Source organism: Macaca nemestrina, chromosome 6, assembly GCF_043159975.1.
Source record: "Macaca nemestrina isolate mMacNem1 chromosome 6, mMacNem.hap1, whole genome shotgun sequence".
Lineage (NCBI taxonomy): Eukaryota > Metazoa > Chordata > Mammalia > Primates > Cercopithecidae > Macaca > Macaca nemestrina.
In genome coordinates this window covers 535,683-555,535 of record NC_092130.1, presented here as the reverse complement: position 1 = coordinate 555,535, position 19,853 = coordinate 535,683, and the positions used below count along the sequence as shown (strand labels likewise).

The 19,853-nt window shown below is 52.4% G+C and overlaps 2 non-coding genes across 2 annotated transcripts; both read left to right on the top strand.

Annotated features, from left to right (window-relative positions):
• The first annotated feature begins 1,673 nt into the window (after positions 1–1,673).
• Positions 1,674–1,746, top strand: TRNAV-AAC (transfer RNA valine (anticodon AAC)). Its single transcript has one exon. It is a non-coding gene; the product is annotated as a tRNA-Val (tRNA).
• Positions 1,747–13,604: 11,858 nt separating this feature from the next.
• TRNAV-AAC (transfer RNA valine (anticodon AAC)) lies at positions 13,605–13,677 on the top strand. Its single transcript has one exon. It is a non-coding gene; the product is annotated as a tRNA-Val (tRNA).
• Positions 13,678–19,853: the final 6,176 nt, after the last annotated feature.

The window sequence follows — 19,853 nt, the reverse complement described above, 5'->3', positions numbered from 1 at the left end:
TAGGTGGGACTACAAGCAAGCACTACCATGCCCAGCTAACTTTGTTTGTTTGTTTGTTGTAGAGATGTGGTCTTGCTGTGTTGCACAGGCTTGTGTCCAACTCCTGGCCTTAAGCAGTCCTCCTGCCTCAACCTAGCAAAGCCCTTGGATTACAGGGGTGAGCCACCATACCTGGTCTATTTGAAATGTTTAACTGAAAAATGAACAAAAATATTAGGGTCCACATATACAGTTATTTGATTTTCACCAAAGGTACCAACGCAATTCAATGTGGAAATAACGTCTTTGGGGACAATTGGTTCAGGAACAATGGAATCTCCACAGGGGAAAGAAATTAACCTTAATCCCGACTTCATACTATAACAAAAAAATTAATATGAAATAGAATTTACACTTAAACATGCAAGGTAAAATTTAAAAGTTTCCAGATTAAAAGAAAAAAAAATAGGAGAGTGTTTGGGGTGTGTGTGTGTGTGTGTGTTTGGAACAGGGTCTTGCTCTGTTGTCCTGGCAGCAGTGCAGCAGTGACATCTCTGCTTACTCCAGCCTCAGTCTCCCATGCTCAAACGATACTCCTGCCTTAGCCTCCCGAGTAGCTACAGGAACTACAGGTGTGCGCCACCACTCCTGGCTAATTTTGGGAGTTTCTGTAGACGTGGTGTCCCAATATGTTGCCCAGACTGGCCTTGAACTCATCGGATCAAACGACCCACCAGCCTCAGCGTCCCAAAGCGCTGGGATTACAGGTGTGAGCCTCCATGTCAGGCCAGTTTTGGTTGTTTGTTGTGTGTTTCTTTGTCTTTAATGGAAGATATTTAAGAGACACCTTACAGTGAAAGATTAAAAAAAATGAGTCATACACATGAAAAAAGTGCTTATCATCTTTCCTCATCAGCTAAATGCAAACTTAAACCATGAGGAAATACTACATACCCAGAAGAATGGCTAGAAGTTAAAAAAATATCATCATAATACGTGAAAAGTACCAAATGCTGCCACGGAGGGAGCCTCACAACGCTTGCACAGTGTTGATGGGAGGAAAATAACCTCAATGTCCAACCGCAGTGGCTGCTTGGATAATCGAGAGCTCCACCAAACAATGGAACAATGAAAATGGTGTTGTGGGCTAGTTGCTCTTTCATTCCACTCCAATTTCCCCAGGCCCACAAGCTCCAGCTCCACTCACGAACTCATGGCCTCATATTCTCCAAGCAGCTTCTTCTGAAAGTCTCTTCTCTTAGAAAACGGTGCCAGCGCGCCCCTGCTCTTCAACCCCACGCCCACTTGTCAACCCCAGACAGCTCGACTGCCTCGCATCTCTCTGAGGTCGCCACCACAGCTTCCCTCAGGACTCCCATGCCCACTTATGCCACCACGTCGGGCATGAAAACTTCCTTTTCCTGTCTCTCTCTCGCTCGCTCGCTTTCTCTTTCTTTTCTCTCTTTCGAGACAGAGTCTTGCTCTGTCTCCCAGGCTGGAGTGCAGCCTCGACCTCTTGGGCTCCAGCCGTCCATCCGTCTCAGCCTTCCAAGTGCTGAAACGTCCTTTTCTTGCGTGCTTATGCCCATTAGCCAAGCTCAAAGGGACGCATGGAGGAAGCTCAGAATCACCGTGAGAAATCAAATAGGGCCCGTTGTCGTGCCTCATTGTGATGGGCCGGGAAACCCAAGCGAGTTTCCGTAGTGTAGTGGTTATCACGTTCGCCTAACACGCGAAAGGTCCCCGGTTCGAAACCGGGCGGAAACAGCACTTTCTATTTTACACCTCACTACTTCAAGTTAATTACACAGACAACTAGCCTGGAACACCCCACCACTATCTCCACCTGGTTACGGAGAACAGGCCATCAAGGGTATTTATACCGTTGCCCTTCCTCAACGGTTGAGGCACCCCAGGTGGTACCTCAACTCTTGGCACCTGAGAAGAACTGAACCCACCTCACTTGCTGCGGACAGCAGCGCCGACAAACTTCGCACAAAGCCCGTCCACTGGACAGCTGCGCGCTGCCAAATGGAATCCAGATCCCGAGAAAGCGTGGGGCCCAAAGCGAGTTCCAACGTTTTGTAACCCATGGGAGGACAAAATGGAGAAATCACAAAAAGATGGTAGTGGTGGGATTCGAACCTATGCATCCGAAGACACTGCAGCCTTAATCTAGCGCCTTAGACAGCTCGGCCTTAGCTCTCTTTCTCACGGCGGTGTGCTTATATATTTCTCTTCTTTATGCAACATCGCTAGGGTCCCCGAGCCAACAAGGCATTGGGGCGAATCCGCAGGGCATGGCACAACCAACGCCTTCCAGCAGGATTCGCTGGGCCAGAGGACCCAGACGGGAAAACGTTCCACCAGCGCCCGGGCAGAGAGGACTCGCAAAGCACAGGCCCCAGGATCTGCTTTGGGGGTCACTCAGAGAGTCACCCACATCGGCTGTCTTTGGGGAGCCGGCGTGAGTGATGGGGAAGCCTCCTACACTCTCACTTTAAAGAAAGATTAAAAACAAAAACAAAAACAAAAACAAAAACAAAAAAACCAGGGCCGGCCGGGCGCCGTGGCTCACGCCTGTAATCTCAGCACTTTGGGAGGCTGAGGCGGGCGGATCACGAGGTCAGGAAATCGAGACCATCCTGGCTAACACGAGGAAACCCCGTCTCTACTAAAAATACAAAAACACTAGCCAGGTGAGGTGGCGGCGCCTGTAGTCCCAGATACTCAGGAGGCTGAGGCAGGAGAATGGCGGGAACCCGGGAGGCGGAGCTTGCAGTGAGCCGAGATCTCGCCACCGCACTCCAGCCTGGGCGACACAGGGAGAATCCGTCTCATAACCAAAAAAAAAAAGTGCAAAAGCAATCCAACGGAGAAAGGATTACGTTTTCACCAAACAGTGCTGGAGCAGCCATAGGCCAAATTAATGAACCTTAGCAAAGCCTCGCAGCTGAGACAAAAATGAACCCAAAGGAGAAGGTGGGCTTGACTGTCACATTTAAAACTATACAACTTCAAAAAGACATAGGAGAAAATCTAGACCTAGAGCTGGATGAAGAGTTCCTTGACTTAACACCAGAAAAAAAAAAAAAAAAAAAAAAAAGTAAGTTGGACCTCACCACAAACCAACAGTTCTCTGTGAAGACTCTGGCAGGAGGATTAGATGTTTTTGAAGTCAAGCAAAAGATCTGGGTAATCACGGGTACTTTGGCAAAAACAATGCTCTTTATCCGACACCTGAAGGTCCTGGTGTCAGAGCTTAACATCTACTCGGGAACACATTTCACAGAAGAAAAAAAAAAAAAAAGAACGGAATGGATGTACAGGGTTTTTCTGTTTTTTTAAATTCATAAAATCATTAATGCTCACAGTTTGTTGTCTGTTTTTATTATTATTATTATTATTATTTTGAGATGGAGTGTCGCTCTGTCACCCAGGCGGATGGCAATGGCGCGATCTCGGCTCACTGCAGCCTTAGCCTCCAGGGTTCAAGCGGGTTATTGTAAAAATACAATAACTTTTGTATTTTTCATAGACACAGGGTTTCCCCATGCTGCCCAGGCTGGTCTCAAACTTCCAAACCCAAGTGATCCGCCGGCCTCGGCCTCCCAAAGTGCTGCGCTTACCGGCGTGAGTCACCGCATCCGATCTTTCGTGTTTCCTTTTTAAGTGAGAGTGTAGAAGGCTTCTCCTGTTCTCATGCCCACTCCGCAAAGGGGTCGGCTGCAGCGACTTCCTAAGTGACCCTCCCAAAGCAGATTCTTAGGCCTGCGCTTCGCATATCTTCTCTGTGAGGGCGCTCGTGGAGCGGATTCCCAGCCGGCGCCTCTGGCCCAGGAAATCCTGCTGGAAGCTGCGGTTGTTCTGCAGTGCCCTGTGGATTCGCCCCAGTGCCCTGCTGCTCTAGGGATCCTGGGGACGCTGTACACGGAAGGAAAATACACAAGCAGACCCGACGAAGAAGGTAGTGTGGCTGAGCCATTCTAAGGTCCTGGATCCAGGCTCCAGTCGCTTCGGAGACGTGGGTTCGAATCCCAGCTTGTTGAGACTGCTCCCCTTTTCCCAACGGGTTTCAAAAAAAACAAAATCGTTGGAACTCACCGTCGCCCCACGCTTGCGCGGGATCAGAGATTCCATTTGGCAGCGCACAGCTCTCCAGTGGACGGGCTCTGCGCCAAGGTCGTCAGCCCTGGTGTCTACAGCAAGTGAGGTGGGTTCAGTCCTTCCTAGGTGGCGATGGTCGAGGGGGGAAGGCAACGGTGTAGACGTCCTTTCCTCCGCGCACCTCTGTAACCAGGTGGAGATAGCGGCAGGATGTTCTAGTACCCGATGTCATAAATTTGAAGTAATGAAGAAAAATACGGAAAAAGCTGTTACTGCCCGGTTTCAAAACGGGAACCTTTTGTGTGTTAGGTGACATGGGACTTTATGATACTTGCTTCATTTTTGTGTATGCTTGAAATTTTCTATAATTAATGGTTTAAAAAGCTAACAGGCCAGGTTTTTGCCAACTACCATACCTAATCCTTTGCTATTAAATGGTCCGTTCAGTTTCTGGGGAGATTTGGGGGCATACATGCGATGAATCTGCATTTCAATCAGGTAGGTCAATGTTTTCTTTGCCTGTGTGAATATGAAGAATTGCTTTAAGCCAAGCCTGGTGGCTCACGCCTGTAATCCCAGCTACTTGGAAGGTTGAGGTGGGAGGATCACTGGAGCCCAAGAGTTTGGAGTTGCAGTGAGCTATGATCATGTCACTGCACTCTAGCCTGGGCGACACGGAGACCCTGTCTCTAAAAATTAAAACTTTTTAACTTACACCTGGGCAGGGGGCTCACGCCTGTAATCTCAGCACTTTGGGAGGCCAAGGCGGGCAGATCACTTGAGCCCAGGCATTCGAGACCAGCCTGGGCAACATAGCGAGATCCCGGCTCTATAAATAAGTAAAACATAAAATAAAAAGAATTAAATTTAAAAACTGTTTCGCACCTGCATTTGGAAAGACTGCATATGTGTTTGTGTAATGTATGAAAACTAAGCTGGCCTCTCCATAACAGAAAGCCTCGGATCCGTCCTGACCACATTGTGCTCCATAGTCTGACCCTCGGACACCCTACAGGAGTATCTGCTGCTGTCAGTGAGGTCAGCGCCCTTCCCTACCCAGGAAAACCAACGGCCACTGGAGGGCAGCAGAGAGCCACGATCCCAAACAGCCCGGGACAGAAGCAGCTTTTTGTCTGTTTTTCTTTAAGTAACCTGTGCCATCCCGTGGGTCTCATATAGCCAGAGACGTGGCCGTGCAGACGAATCCAGTGCCGGTGGAGGACAGAGGGGAGCGGGGTGCATTGTACTCCAGCCTCCGACCTGCTGCCCTTGGCAAGGCTGCCAGCCTCTCTGTGCATGGGCGTCCTGATCTGTCACATGGGGGTAATAACAGCATGGACTGCAGGGGGCTGGCGACAGTAAAGAGAGTGAGGTGCGTGGCGGCAGCACAGGCCAGCCCAGGAGGACCCGGTGGGAGCTCCTACTGACTGCAGAGAGGATTAGCAGCGGCCCCGCTGAGGACAGCCTGGGGGAGGTGCAGGGAAGGGGCTCGCGGGAGGGTGGTGGGAAACACCTGCAGGCAGAGGGTGGGTGTGATTCTGGGGACCTCAAAAGCCACACCCAGAGCCAGGGGGCGCTGCAAGGCAGGGGCTGCAGCGGGGAATTTCCCATGCCTGAGGTCCCCGTGGGCAAGGCCCCCTCCTCAAACCCACAGCCATCCCCAGGCCCAACTTTCAGGGGTGCTGGGAGGTCTGCCTGTCTCCCAAAGACCCACTGTAGTCACTGGCAGACCGGGACCTGCATGAGGGTGACCCAGGAAGGCAGGTCTGGGACTCTCTGGAGAAGGCAACCGTGCTCTCAGCAAGCCTGTTCCAGGGCTGTCTGTCTGTGTGGTCCTGAGCTGACACCCGAGGATGACTCCCCACCCTCCACACATGGCAAAGTGCAATAGTAGCACCCTGGCCATGGCACGCTCACAGCCCCACCAGCACAGAACTGCAGGGAGCAGGGGCACACAGGGAGTGGACCAAGGTTTTGGCCTGTGGCAGGCCCTGAGCTCAGAAGGATGCAGGGGCTTTGCCCAAACCCATGCTAGGTGCAGGCTAGGGGGCCGCTCCAGGAGGAGGAAGAGCCCTGGGCGGATGAGGGGAGAGGCTGGTTCTGAATGTGGGGGAGCCGGATGCCTGATGACTGAAAAGTGAGCAGGGGCTGGGGCTTCCTAGGAGGCAGTGAGGAGAGGGCAGCCCAGACCCAGTGAGATCACACCTAGGATGTCCCCAAGAAATCCTCAGGGATGGGGGCAGGGTGTGTATGGTCACTGGGGGAGGAGCAGGGCGTGCATCGTCACTGGGGGTGGGGCCAGGATGGGCATGGTCATTGGGGGTGGACAGCCATGTGGATGAACCCAGAGACCAGTGGGGAAAAGGGAGATGTGCCCAAGATTGATGTCTAGAGGTGCCCACACCCTCACACACCCAGGTGCCCTGGCACGCACAGCCCTGCTCACACAGACGTGGGAGTGGGGATGACTGAGTGTGCGCACAGCAGGGAACAGATAAATGAATTTAAAGACATAGGATAAGTTTAAAGGCTAAAGAAGGGCCCTGTTGGCCGGGCGCGGTGGCTCAAGCCTGTAATCCCAGCACTTTGGGAGGCCGAGATGGGCGGATCACGAGGTCAGGAGATCGAGACCATCCTGGCTAACACGGTGAAACCCCGTCTCTATTAAGAAATACAAAAAAAACTAGCTGGGCGAGGTGGCGGGCGCCTGTAGTCCCAGCTACTCGGGAGGCTGAGGCAGTAGAATGGCGTGAACCCGGGAGGCGGAGCTTGCAGTGAGCTGAGATCCGGCCACTGCACTCCAGCCTGGGTGACAGAGCGAGACTCCGTCTCAAAAAAAAAAAAAAAAAAAAAAGAAGGGCCCTATGCAGGCCAATCCTGAGTGGAAATGAATGCAGGAGTCCAGTTACCCCTGCTGAGAGGGGAAAACCGGTGTTTTAAACTCAGGACCTAGAGTCCGGTGATCAGGAGGAAAGAGGTTCCAGATAAGACCCGGATGAGGAATCTCCTCACCCCCTCCTTCCCCCAGAAACTAGAGCAGAGGGGGAGGCCCACAGGCAGCACAGCCTTCAACTCCTGGTTTCCCCAGAAGACACTGTGGGCATTTGACCAAGTGACCCCAGAGGCCCCCTCCAGGACACTGTGACAATTTATACCAGTCTGCCTTTTGCTCCTTGAGCGCTCCTCTTTGCGGGCCAGCTCACATGATGACAATGGCTCTTCTGGCCAACTTACCCAGACTCTGTCCTGAGGAGTAAGCAGGGCCCCGTCTACCCAGGGCCCTACCTGTCTTCTGGAACACCCTGCGAGTCCTTCTGAGACAGTGGCCAGCTTTGCCCCAGCCCAGAGCAGCTGAGCCAGTGATGGAATGACTCTGATGACAGACAGCTGTGAGCTCCTGCTGTGGCCCAGGCCCAGGGCTCTAGGGGTCAAGGAGTCAGGAAGAAGAGCCGTGCCAGGGGGGATGCCGGCAGGGGGGCGTTTGGGGGTGGGTGCCCTATCTCAGTCACATGGGCCACCTTCTCCACCTGTACTGAAGAACAGCCCAGAAAATTGGCTCTTTATCTTGGCTTCACTCACTCTGCTGAGGGGCAGGATATTCAGCAGAGATCTTAGAAACAGGATGAATCTCAGGGACAGGAAAGCTGAGAGTTTAGAGCCAGCAGGGACCCTTGAGATCATCTCATTCACCCTCATCTTGTTGATGTGAAAACAGGCTGAGATGGGAGTGGCTGGCCTGTGGTCACAGAGCACGTCCTTAAACTGGCCCGCGGCCTGGGTATGCTTCGCCTCCAGAAACACACAACACTGGAAATGAATCCAGATGGCTTTCCAAATGGGCAAAGGCAGCGCCAACCCGGTTTCTCCTCCTGGACGCGTTGGAACAACCAGTAAAAGAGGACCCAGGAGATCACTTCCTCCCACCTCCAGCCTAAGGCGACACTTTTGAACCCCCCAGAGCCTCCATTTGCAGTTTGGACTCTGCCTTTCTGTTCACCTGGAGATCTCAGGCCTGAAAAGTCTTGTTATGGTGGAATCGTGTTTCCCTCAAAGTTCATCTTAGCACTCCAACCCTCTTCACCTCAAAATGTGACTGTATTTGGCCATAGGGCTTTTAAAGAGGTGGTCACAGTAAAATGAGGTCACTATGGTGGACCCCAACCCAACCTGACTGGTGTCCTTAGAAGAAGAGGAAATGTGGACACACGGGGCCATCATGGGTGCAGGTGCACAGACAAAACACCACGTGTGGACACAGAGAGAAGGCGGCCACCTGCAGGCCAAAAAGGGAAGCCTCGGCAGAAACAAGCCTCCGTGTGCCCTGATCCTGGACTCACAGCCTCAGACCTGGGAGAAAATGACCATCTGTAGTAGAAGCCCCAGGCCGGGCTATTTTGTTCTGGCAGCCCTAGGAAACTCCTCCAGACGTCTTCACAGACGGCCCTGGCACTCCCAGGCCCATGCCCAGGGTGAAACCTCCAGGAAACCCAAGCCCAGCGCGACCTCCCAGTCACAGGTGAAGGGCTGCCTGGCTGGCTGCTGCCCACACAGGCTCACAGCTCACAGGGAGCCGGGTCTAAAGCCCCATGCGCTCAGAGGCGCCTTCTCCAGAAAGCCCGAGGGAAGATGCCACCACCGCAGCTCTTCACACCGCTGTCCCTCTCTGAGCTCCAGCCTCACCCCATCCAGGACACAGTGTAACATACGGGTGGGTTTGGGAAACCAAGGAGCACGCGGGCTGTCTCTGTGCTCAGACCAGTCCTGAGAGGGGGTGGCCCCATGGGTTTCCCCAATAGCCGGCCCATCCGGGCAGGCGGCCTCTAGGGCTGTGTAGGGGCTACCAGGGCGACAGTACCACCCCCACCCCTGGCAGAGGAGAGGTCCAGAAGAAAGAGGCAGTTCCCGCTCCTGCGAGGGGACAGCGGCGCCGCCCTGCGCTCAGGCGCGCCGGGCCGGTCTCCCTGGAGCCGTTGCGGGAAGGCCCAGGGACCCCGGCTTCGGGCCAGCCGCGGAGGCTCCAGGTCCTCTCCCTGGGCGCGTGAGCTGCGAGCGAGCTGGGGCGGCGTCGGCCTGGGGGACTCCCGCGAGCGGACTCGCAGGCTGGAGAAGTTCCTGGGCGCGACCAGGGGACGCGCTGCGTTTCCCAAGGGATGTCCCCGCTCCGCGGCAGCCCAGAGGCGGTTCCTTGAATCCCTGATAGAAACTTTCCCGTTAACGAGCCCTGGAGGGAGGCGCCGGACCTGGAAAGGGAGGCAGAGGCCGCTGCTCCCAAGGCGGGAGCCGAGGACGAGGAGCGGGTCCAGCGCGGCCTGCGCTGGCTTGTGGGAGCCGCTGAGATGGGGCTGAACCCGGGCTCTTCCCGGACACAAACCAGAAGCCGAGGCAAACGGGCCACCTCTCAAGGCTTGTCTCCTTCATGCGGCTGCAGGGAGGACGCACCGTCCTCGCCCAGCCTCCTGCTCCGCCCCTGCAGCCCCCGCACCCGCCTTTCCCTTGCAGCTCCGTGCGCCCAGCGCCGCCTCTTCACATCTCCCTGGGCGGAGGCCCCTCTCCATCGCGCAGTGCCGTCCACCGTTGTCCGCCTGTGCGGCCTCGGTCTTCCCTTGTTCCTCACCCCCACCCTTCCCCTCTGGGGAGCAGGATCCTTCCGTTTTGTGTCCCTCATGCTGTGTCCCCTGGGCCTGGAACTGAGCTGCCTTGGCACAGTTGTAAATTCAGCGAGTGTTTCTTCAGTCTTACCTAGTGCTAGTGCGTGTGTTAATTGCTCTAACCCTCGTCATCCACCTGTAAGAAAGGCGCTGCTCTCACCGCATTCTACAGACGAGGAACTGCCACCTCCAGGGATTGTGTAACTCGCACCCTGACAGCCAGCGAAGGAGCTCACCCCCCACCCCAAACACACACACACAGGCGGCCCCTGCAGAGGGCCAGCACGTTCAACGCCACGACCCTTCTGCAGCCCCGAGCGCTCCTCAACAGAAGCTTTTGTCTTCTAGATTTAAAAAGACAGCTGTGGAAAATAAAAACCAGTGCCCCCATCTCCTCAAGGACCAGTACTTTGCACATCACACCCAAAACACAGCAGCACACTCCGGCCCCTCCTGCAGACACACACTATTGGGTGGACGTCCCCGTGTTGACCATAAACTGGATCCTATAACGGATGCTCGTTTCGTCTCTGTAACATGCATTTTTAGTTTCTTAAACTCATCCATTGGCAAGGTCTCTATTTCGGCGGTTCTGGATTGGATGACTTCCATCGACCCCTCCTGGATTCAGTCTCGCGGTGGTGGGTCACCTCCTTCATTTACTTGGCATCCCCGTAAATTTACTCACATTTAGATTATTTATACAACTACTTTACCTTGATTACAAGCAACACTAGCAAGACCTTCAAGTTTCAAGGTGCAAGTTACCTGCCCTCCAAGGCTGCAGTAAAGCATTATGCAAACTTTAATTATGCTCTGGGTCACAGGAATCGTTTTGCACAATGCAACTGTCACCTGAGCTGATCCCAGGGAAACACTAACTGCCTGTTGCTGTGTTTGGGGATTTGCTTTTATGGTTTAGCATTCTATAACAACTTTATTGGGGTACAATTCAATGCAATAAAATCCACTCATTGTAAGTCTACAGCTCAATGATTTTTAATCTCTGCAACCATCACCACAATCCACTTTTAGGACAGTTCCTTTGCCAGAAAAATTTCCAGCATGCCCATCTGCAGCCAGCCCTGGTCTCGGCCTCAGCCCTAGACAGAAGTGATCTGCCTTCTCTCTGTTTTAATCTGCTTTGTCTGGAAATGTCATATAGATAAACAGTAGTAGTGGAATTGCTAGTTTCAAGTATCACTTTGCTATAACAAAAAGTTAAACATAGGGTTACTATACAATCCATCAATTCCACTCCTAGGTATACATGAAAAAGAGTTGAAAACACGTGTTCATGTAAAAAATTGTACACAAAATGTTCATAGGATTATTATTCATCATAGCAAAAAAGTGGAAAGAAGGGTGGGCAAGGTGGCTCACACCTGTAATCCCAGCACTTGAGGAAGCCAAGGCGGGTGAGCTGCTGGAGACCAAGAGTTTTAGACCAGCCTGGGCAACATAGTGAACCTGTCTCTACAAAAAATACAAAAAGTAGCCACATCTGGTGGTGGGCACCTATGGTACCAGCTACTTGTGAGGCTGAGGTGGGAAGATCACTTGAAACAAGGAGGCAGAGGTTGCAGTGAGCTGTCATGCCACCACTGTTCTTCAGCCTGGGTGACAGAGTGAGAACCTGTCTTAAAACAAATAAATAAATAGGCTGGGCACGGTGGCTCACGCCTGTAATCCCAACACTTTGGGAGGCTGAGGCAGGCGAATCACAAAGTCAGCAGATGGAGAAATCCTGGCCAACATGCTGAAACTCCATCTCTACAAATAAAACAAAAAATGAGTTGGGTGTAGTGGCGCACGCCTGTAGTCCCAGCTATTCTGCAGGCTGAAGCAGGGGAACCGTTTGAACCCTGGAGACAGAGATTGCAGTGAGCTGAGATTGCAACACTGCACTAGAGCCTGGTGACAGAGCAAGACTCCATCTCGAAATAAAATAAAATAAGTAGTGGAAAAAAATTAAATGATCATCCATTGATAAATGGATAGAAAAAATGGAATATTCACACAATGTAAAAATTTATATATATATATATATATTTATTTATTTATTTATCTGGAGACAGGGATTCACTCTGTCATCCAGGAAGCAGTGCACTGGTGTGATTACAGCTCACTGCAGCCTTGGACTCCTGGGTCCAAGCAATCCTCCTGCCTCACCCTCCCAGCTAGGTGGGACTACAAGCAAGCACTACCATGCCCAGTTAACTTTGTTTGTTTGTCTGTTGTAGAGATGTGGTCTTGCTATGTTGCACAGGCTTGTGTCCAACTCCTGGCCTTAAGCAGTCCTCCTGCCTCAACCTAGCAAAGCCCTTGGATTACAGGGGTGAGCCACCATACCTGGTCTATTTGAAATGTTTAACTGAAAAATGAACAAAAATATTAGGGTCCACATATACAGTTATTTGATTTTCACCAAAGGTACCAACGCAATTCAATGTGGAAATAACGTCTTTGGGGACAATTGGTTCAGGAACAATGGAATCTCCACAGGGGAAAGAAATTAACCTTAATCCCGACTTCATACTATAACAAAAAAATTAATATGAAATAGAATTTACACTTAAACATGCAAGCTAAAATTTTAAAGTTTCCAGATTAAAAGAAAAAAAATAGGAGAGTGTTTGGGGGGGGGGCTGTGATTGGAACAGGGTCTTGCTCTGTTGTCCTGGCAGCAGTGCAGCAGTGACATCTCTGCTTACTCCAGCCTCAGTCTCCCATGCTCAAACGATACTCCTGCCTTAGCCTCCCGAGTAGCTACAGGAACTACAGGTGTGCGCCACCACTCCTGGCTAATTTTGGGAGTTTCTGTAGACATGGTGTCCCAATATGTTGCCCAGACTGGCCTTGAACTCATCGGATCAAACGACCCACCAGCCTCAGCGTCCCAAAGCGCTGGGATTACAGGTGTGAGCCTCCATGTCAGGCCAGTTTTGGTTGTTTGTTGTGTGTTTCTTTGTCTTTAATGGAAGATATTTAAGAGACACCTTACAGTGGAAGATAAAAAAAAATGAGTCATACACATGAAAAAAGTGCTTATCATCTTTCCTCATCAGCTAAATGCAAACTTAAACCATGAGGAAATACTACATACCCAGAAGAATGGCTAGAAGTTAAAAAAATATCATCATAATACGTGAAAAGTACCAAATGCTGCCACGGAGGGAGCCTCACAACGCTTGCACAGTGTTGATGGGAGGAAAATAACCTCAATGTCCAACCGCAGTGGCTGCTTGGATAATCGAGAGCTCCACCAAACAATGGAACAATGAAAATGGTGTTGTGGGCTAGTTGCTCTTTCATTCCACTCCAATTTCCCCAGGCCCACAAGCTCCAGCTCCACTCACGAACTCATGGCCTCATATTCTCCAAGCAGCTTCTTCTGAAAGTCTCTTCTCTTAGAAAACGGTGCCAGCGCGCCCCTGCTCTTCAACCCCACGCCCACTTGTCAACCCCAGACAGCTCGACTGCCTCGCATCTCTCTGAGGTCGCCACCACAGCTTCCCTCAGGACTCCCATGCCCACTTATGCCACCACGTCGGGCATGAAAACTTCCTTTTCCTGTCTCTCTCTCGCTCGCTCGCTTTTTCTTTCTTTTCTCTCTTTCGAGACAGAGTCTTGCTCTGTCTCCCAGGCTGGAGTGCAGTGGCGCAAACATAGCTTAGTGCAGCCTCGACCTCCTGGGCTCCAGCCGTCCATCCGTCTCAGCCTTCCAAGTGCTGAAACGTCCTTTTCTTGCGTGCTTATGCCCATTAGCCAAGCTCAAAGGGACGCATGGAGGAAGCTCAGAATCACCGTGAGAAATCAAATAGGGCCCGTTGTCGTGCCTCATTGTGATGGGCCTGGAGACCCAAGCGAGTTTCCGTAGTGTAGTGGTTATCACGTTCGCCTAACACGCGAAAGGTCCCCGGTTCGAAACCGGGCGGAAACAGCACTTTCTATTTTACACCTCACTACTTCAAGTTAATTACACAGACAACTAGCCTGGAACACCCCACCACTATCTCCACCTGGTTACGGAGAACAGGCCATCAAGGGTATTTATACCGTTGCCCTTCCTCAACGGTTGAGGCACCCCAGGTGGTACCTCAACTCTTGGCACCTGGGAAGAACTGAACCCACCTCACTTGCTGCGGACAGCAGCGCCGACAAACTTCGCACAAAGCCCGTCCACTGGACAGCTGCGCGCTGCCAAATGGAATCCAGATCCCGAGAAAGCGTGGGGCCCAAAGCGAGTTCCAACGTTTTGTAACCCATGGGAGGACAAAATGGAGAAATCACAAAAAGATGGTAGTGGTGGGATTCGAACCTATGCATCCGAAGACACTGCAGCCTTAATCTAGCGCCTTAGACCTCTCGGCCTTAGCTCTCTTTCTCACGGCGGTGTACTTACATATTTCTCTTCTTTATGCAACATCGCTAGGGTCCCCGAGCCAACAAGGCATTGGGGCGAATCCGCAGGGCATCGCAGAACCAACGCCTTCCAGCAGGATTCGCTGGGCCAGAGGACCCAGACGGAAAAACGTTCCACCAGCGCCCGGGCAGAGAGGACTGGCAAAGCACAGGCCCCAGGATCTGCTTTGGGGGTCACTCAGAAAGTCACCCACATCGGCTGTCTTTGGGGAGCCGGCGTGAGTGATGGGAAAGCCTCCTACACTCTCACTTTAAAGAAAGATTAAAAAAAGAAAAAAACAAAAAAAACAAAAAAAAACCAGGGCCGGCCTGGCGCGGTGGTTCACGCCTGTAATCTCAGCACTTTGGGAGGCTGAGGCGGGCGGATCACGAGGTCAGGAAATCGAGACCATCCTGGCTAACACGAGGAAACCCCGTCTCTACTAAAAATACAAAAACACTAGCCAGGTGTGGTGGCGGCGCCTGTAGTCCCAGATACTCAGGAGGCTGAGGCAGGAGAATGGCGGGAACCCGGGAGGCGGAGCTTCCAGTGAGCCGAGATCTCGCCACCGCACTCCAGCCTGGGCAACACAGGGAGAATACGTCTCATAACACACACACAAAAAAAAAAAAAAAAAAAAAAAAGTGCAAAAGCAATCCAACGGAGAAAGGATTACGTTTTCACCAAACAGTGCTGGAGCAGCCATAGGCCAAACTAATGAACCTTAGCAAAGCCTCGCAGCTGAGACAAAAATGAACCCAAAGGAGAAGGTGGGCTTGACTGTCACATTTAAAACTATACAACTTCAAAAAGACATAGGAGAAAATCTAGACCTAGAGCTGGGTGAAGAGTTCTTTGACTTGACACCAGAAAAAAAAAAAAAAAAAAAAAAAAGTAAGTTGGACCTCACCACAAACCAACAGTTCTCTGTGAAGACTCTGGCAGGAGGATTAGATGTTTTTGAAGTCAAGCAAAACATCTGGGTAATCACGGGTACTTTTGCAAAAACAATGCTCTTTATCCGACACCTGAAGGTCCTGGTGTCAGAGCTTAACATCTACTAGGGAACACATTTCACAGAAGAAAAAAAAAAAAAAAGGAACGGAATGGATGTACAGGGTTTTTCTGTTTTTTTAAATTCATAAAATCATTAATGCTCACAGTTTGTTGTCTGTTTTTATTATTATTATTATTATTATTTTGAGATGGAGTGTCGCTCTGTCACCCAGGCGGATGGCAATGGCGCGATCTCGGCTCACTGCAGCCTTAGCCTCCAGGGTTCAAGCGGGTTATTGTAAAAATACAATAACTTTTGTATTTTTCATAGACACAGGGTTTCCCCATGCTGCCCAGGCTGGTCTCAAACTTCCAAACCCAAGTGATCCGCCGGCCTCGGCCTCCCAAAGTGCTGCGCTTACCGGCGTGAGCCACCGCATCCGATCTTTCGTGTTTCCTTTCTAAGTGAGAGTGTAGAAGGCTTCTCCTGTTCTCATGCCCACTCCGCAAAGGGGTCGGCTGCAGCGACTTCCTAAGTGACCCTCCCAAAGCAGATTCTTAGGCCTGCGCTTCGCATATCTTCTCTGTGAGGGCGCTCGTGGAGCGGATTCCCAGCCGGCGCCTCTGGCCCAGGAAATCCTGCTGGAAGCTGCAGTTGTTCTGCAGTGCCCTGTGGATTCGCCCCAGTGCCCTGCTGCTCTAGGGATCCTGGGGACGCTGTACACGGAAGGAAAATACACAAGCAGACCCGACGAAGAAGGTAGTGTGGCTGAGCCATTCTAAGGTCCTGGATCCAGGCTCCAGTCGCTTCGGAGACGTGGGTTCGAATCCCAGCTTGTTGAGACTGCGCCCCTTTTCCCAACGGGTTTCAAAAAAAAAAAAAATCGTTGGAACTCACCGTCGCCCCACGCTTGCGCGGGATCAGAGATTCCATTTGGCAGCGCACAGCTCTCCAGTGGACGGGCTCTGCGCCAAGGTCGTCAGCCCTGGTGTCTACAGCAAGTGAGGTGGGTTCAGTCCTTCCTAGGTGGCGATGGTCGAGGCGGGAAGGCAACGGTGTAGACGTCCTTTCCTCCGCGCACCTCTGTAACCAGGTGGAGATAGCGGCAGGATGTTCTAGTACCCGATGTCATAAATTTGAAGTAATGAAGAAAACAACGGAAAAAGCTGTTACTGCCCGGTTTCAAAACGGGAACCTTTTGTGTGTTAGGTGACATGGGACTTTATGATACTTGCTTCATTTTTGTGTATGCTTGAAATTTTCTATAATTAATGGTTTAAAAAGCTAACAGGCCAGGTTTTTGCCAACTACCATACCTAATCCTTTGCTATTAAATGGTCCGTTCAGTTTCTGGGGAGATTTGGGGGCATACATGCGATGAATCTGCATTTCAATCAGGTAGGTCAATGTTTTCTTTGCCTGTGTGAATATGAAGAATTGCTTTAAGCCAAGCCTGGTGGCTCACGCCTGTAATCCCAGCTACTTGGAAGGTTGAGGTGGGAGGATCACTGGAGCCCAAGAGTTTGGAGTTGCAGTGAGCTATGATCATGTCACTGCACTCTAGCCTGGGCGACACGGAGACCCTGTCTCTAAAAATTAAAACTTTTTAACTTACACCTGGGCAGGGGGCTCACGCCTGTAATCCCAGCACTTTGGGAGGCCAAGGCGGGCAGATCACTTGAGCCCAGGCATTCGAGACCGGCCTGGGCAACATAGCGAGATCCCGGCTCTATAAATAAGTAAAACATAAAATAAAAAGAATTAAATTTAAAAACTGTTTCGCACCTGCATTTGGAAAGACTGCATATGTGTTTGTGTAATGTATGAAAACTAAGCTGGCCTCTCCAAAACAGAAAGCCTCGGATCCGTCCTGACCACATTGTGCTCCATAGTCTGACCCTCCCACACCCTACAGGAGTATCTGCTGCTGTCAGTGAGGTCAGCGCCCTTCCCTACCCAGGAAAACCAACGGCCACTGGAGGGCAGCAGAGAGCCACGATCCCAACCAGCCCGGGACAGAAGCAGCTTTTTGTCTGTTTTTCTTTAAGTAACCTGTGCCATCCCGTGGGTCTGAAATAGCCAGAGACGTGGCCGTGCAGACGAATCCAGTGCCGGTGGAGGAGAGATGGGAGCGGGGTACATTGTACTCCAGCCTCCGACCTGCTGCCCTTGGCAAGGCTGCCAGCCTCTCTGTGCATGGGCGTCCTGATCTGTCACATGGGGGTAATAACAGCATGGACTGCAGGGGGCTGGCGACAGTAAAGAGAGTGAGGTGCGTGGCGGCAGCGCAGGCCAGCCCAGGAGGATCCGGTGGGAGCTCCTACTGACTGCGGAGAGGATTAGCAGGGGCCCCGCTGAGGACAGCCTGGGGGAGGTGCGGGGAAGGGGCTCGCGGGAGGGTGGTGGGAAACACCTGCAGGCAGAGGGTGGGTGTGATTCTGGGGACCTCAAAAGCCACACCCAGAGCCAGGGGGCGCTGCAAGGCAGGGGCTGCAGCGGGGAATTTCCCATGCCTGAGGTCCCCGTGGGCAAGGCCCCCTCCTCAAACCCACAGCCATCCCCAGGCCCAACTTTCAGGGGTGCTGGGAGGTCTGCCTGTCTCCCAAAGACCCACTGTAGTCACTGGCAGACTGGGACCTGCATGAGGGTGACCCAGGAAGGCAGGTCTGGGACTCTCTGGAGAAGGCAACCGTGCTCTCAGCAAGCCTGTTCCAGGGCCATCTGTCTGTGTGGTCCTGAGCTGACACCCGAGGATGACTCCCCACCCTCCACACATGGCAAAGTGCAATAGTAGCACCCTGGCCATGGCACGCTCACAGCCCCACCAGCACAGAACTGCAGGGAGCAGGGGCACCCAGGGAGTGGACCAAGGTTTCGGCCTGTGGCAGGCCCTGAGCTCAGAAGGATGCAGGGGCTTTGCCCAAACCCATGCTAGGTGCAGGCTAGGGGGCCGCTCCAGGAGGAGGAAGAGCCCTGGGCGGATGAGGGGAGAGGCTGGTTCTGAATGTGTGGGAGACGCAGCCGGAGCCTGATGACTGAAAAGCAAGTAGAGGCTGGGGCTTCCTAGGAGGCAGTGAGGAGGGGGCAGCCCAGACCCAGTGAGATCACACCTAGGATGTCCCCAAGAAACCCTCAGGGGTGGGGGCAGGGTGTGCATCGTCACTGGGGGAGGAGTAGGGCGTGCATCGTCACTGGGGGTGGGGCCAGGATGGGCATGGTCATTGGGGGTGGGCAGCCATGTGGATGAGCCCAGAGACCAGTGGGGAAAAGGGAGATGTGCCCAAGATTGATGTCTAGAGGTGCCCACACCCTCACACACCCAGGTGCCCTGGCACGCACAGCCCTGCTCACACAGACGTGGGAGTGGGGATGACTGAGTGTGCGCACAGCAGGGAACAGATAAATGAATTTAAAGACATGGGATAAGTTTAAAGGCTAAAGAAGGGCCTTCTGCAGGCCAATCCTGAGTGGAAATGAATGCAGGAGTCCAGTTACCCCTGCTGAGAGGGGAAAACCAGTGTTTTAAACTCAGGACCTAGAGTCCGGTGATCAGGAGGAAAGAGGTTCCAGATAAGACCCGGATGAGGAACCTCCTCACCCCCTCCTCCCCCCAGAGACTAGAGCAGAGGGGGAGGCCCACAGGCAGCACAGCCTTCAACTCCTGGTTTCCGCAGAAGACGCTGTGGGCATTTGACCAAGTGACCCCAGAGGCCCCCTCCAGGACACTGTGACAATTTATACCAATCTGCACTTTTACTCCTTGAGCTCTCGTCTTTGCGGGCCAGCTCACATGATGACAATGGCTCTTCTGGTCAACTTACCCAGACTCTGTCCTGAGGAGTAAGCAGGGCCCAGTCTACCCAGAGCCCTCCCTGTCTTCTGGAACACCCTGCGAGTCCTTCTGAGACAGTGGCCAGCTTTGCCCCAGCCCAGAGCAGCTGAGCCAGCAGTGGAATGACTCTGATGACAGACAGCTGTGAGCTCCTGCTGAGGCCCAGGCCCAGGGCTCTAGGGGTCAAGGAGTCAGGAAGAAGAGCCGTGGCAGGAGGGATGCCAGTGGGGGGGCGTTTGGGGGTGGGTGCCTCATCTCAGTCACATGGGCCACCTTCTCCTCCTGTACTGAAGAACAGCCCAGAAAATTGGCTCTTTATCTTGGCTTCACTCACTCTGCTGAGGGGCAGGATATTCAGCAGAGATCTTAGAAACAGGACGAATCTCAGGGACAGGAAAGCTGAGAGTTTAGAGCCAGCAGGGACCTTTGAGATCATCTCATTCATCCTCATCTTGTTGATGTGAAAACAGGCTGAGATGGGAGTGGCTGGCCTGTGGTCACAGAGCACGTCCTTAAACTGGCACTCGGCCTGGGTATGCATCGCCTCCAGAAACACACAACCCTGGAAATGAATCCAGATGGCTTTCCAGATGGGCAAAGGCAGCGCCAACCCGGTTTCTCCTCCTGGACGCGTTGGAACAACCAGTAAAAGAGGACCCAGTAGATCACTTCCTCCCACCTCCAGCCTAAGGCGACACTTTTGACCCTCCGCCCCCCTCACACCCCCCAGAGCCTCCATTTGCAGTTTGGACTCTGCCTTTCTGTTCACCGGGAGATCTCAGGCCTGAAAAGTCTTACTATGGTGGAATCATGTTTCCTCAAAATTCATCTTAGCACTCCAACCCTCTTCACCTCAAAATGTGACTGTATTTGGCCATAGGGCTT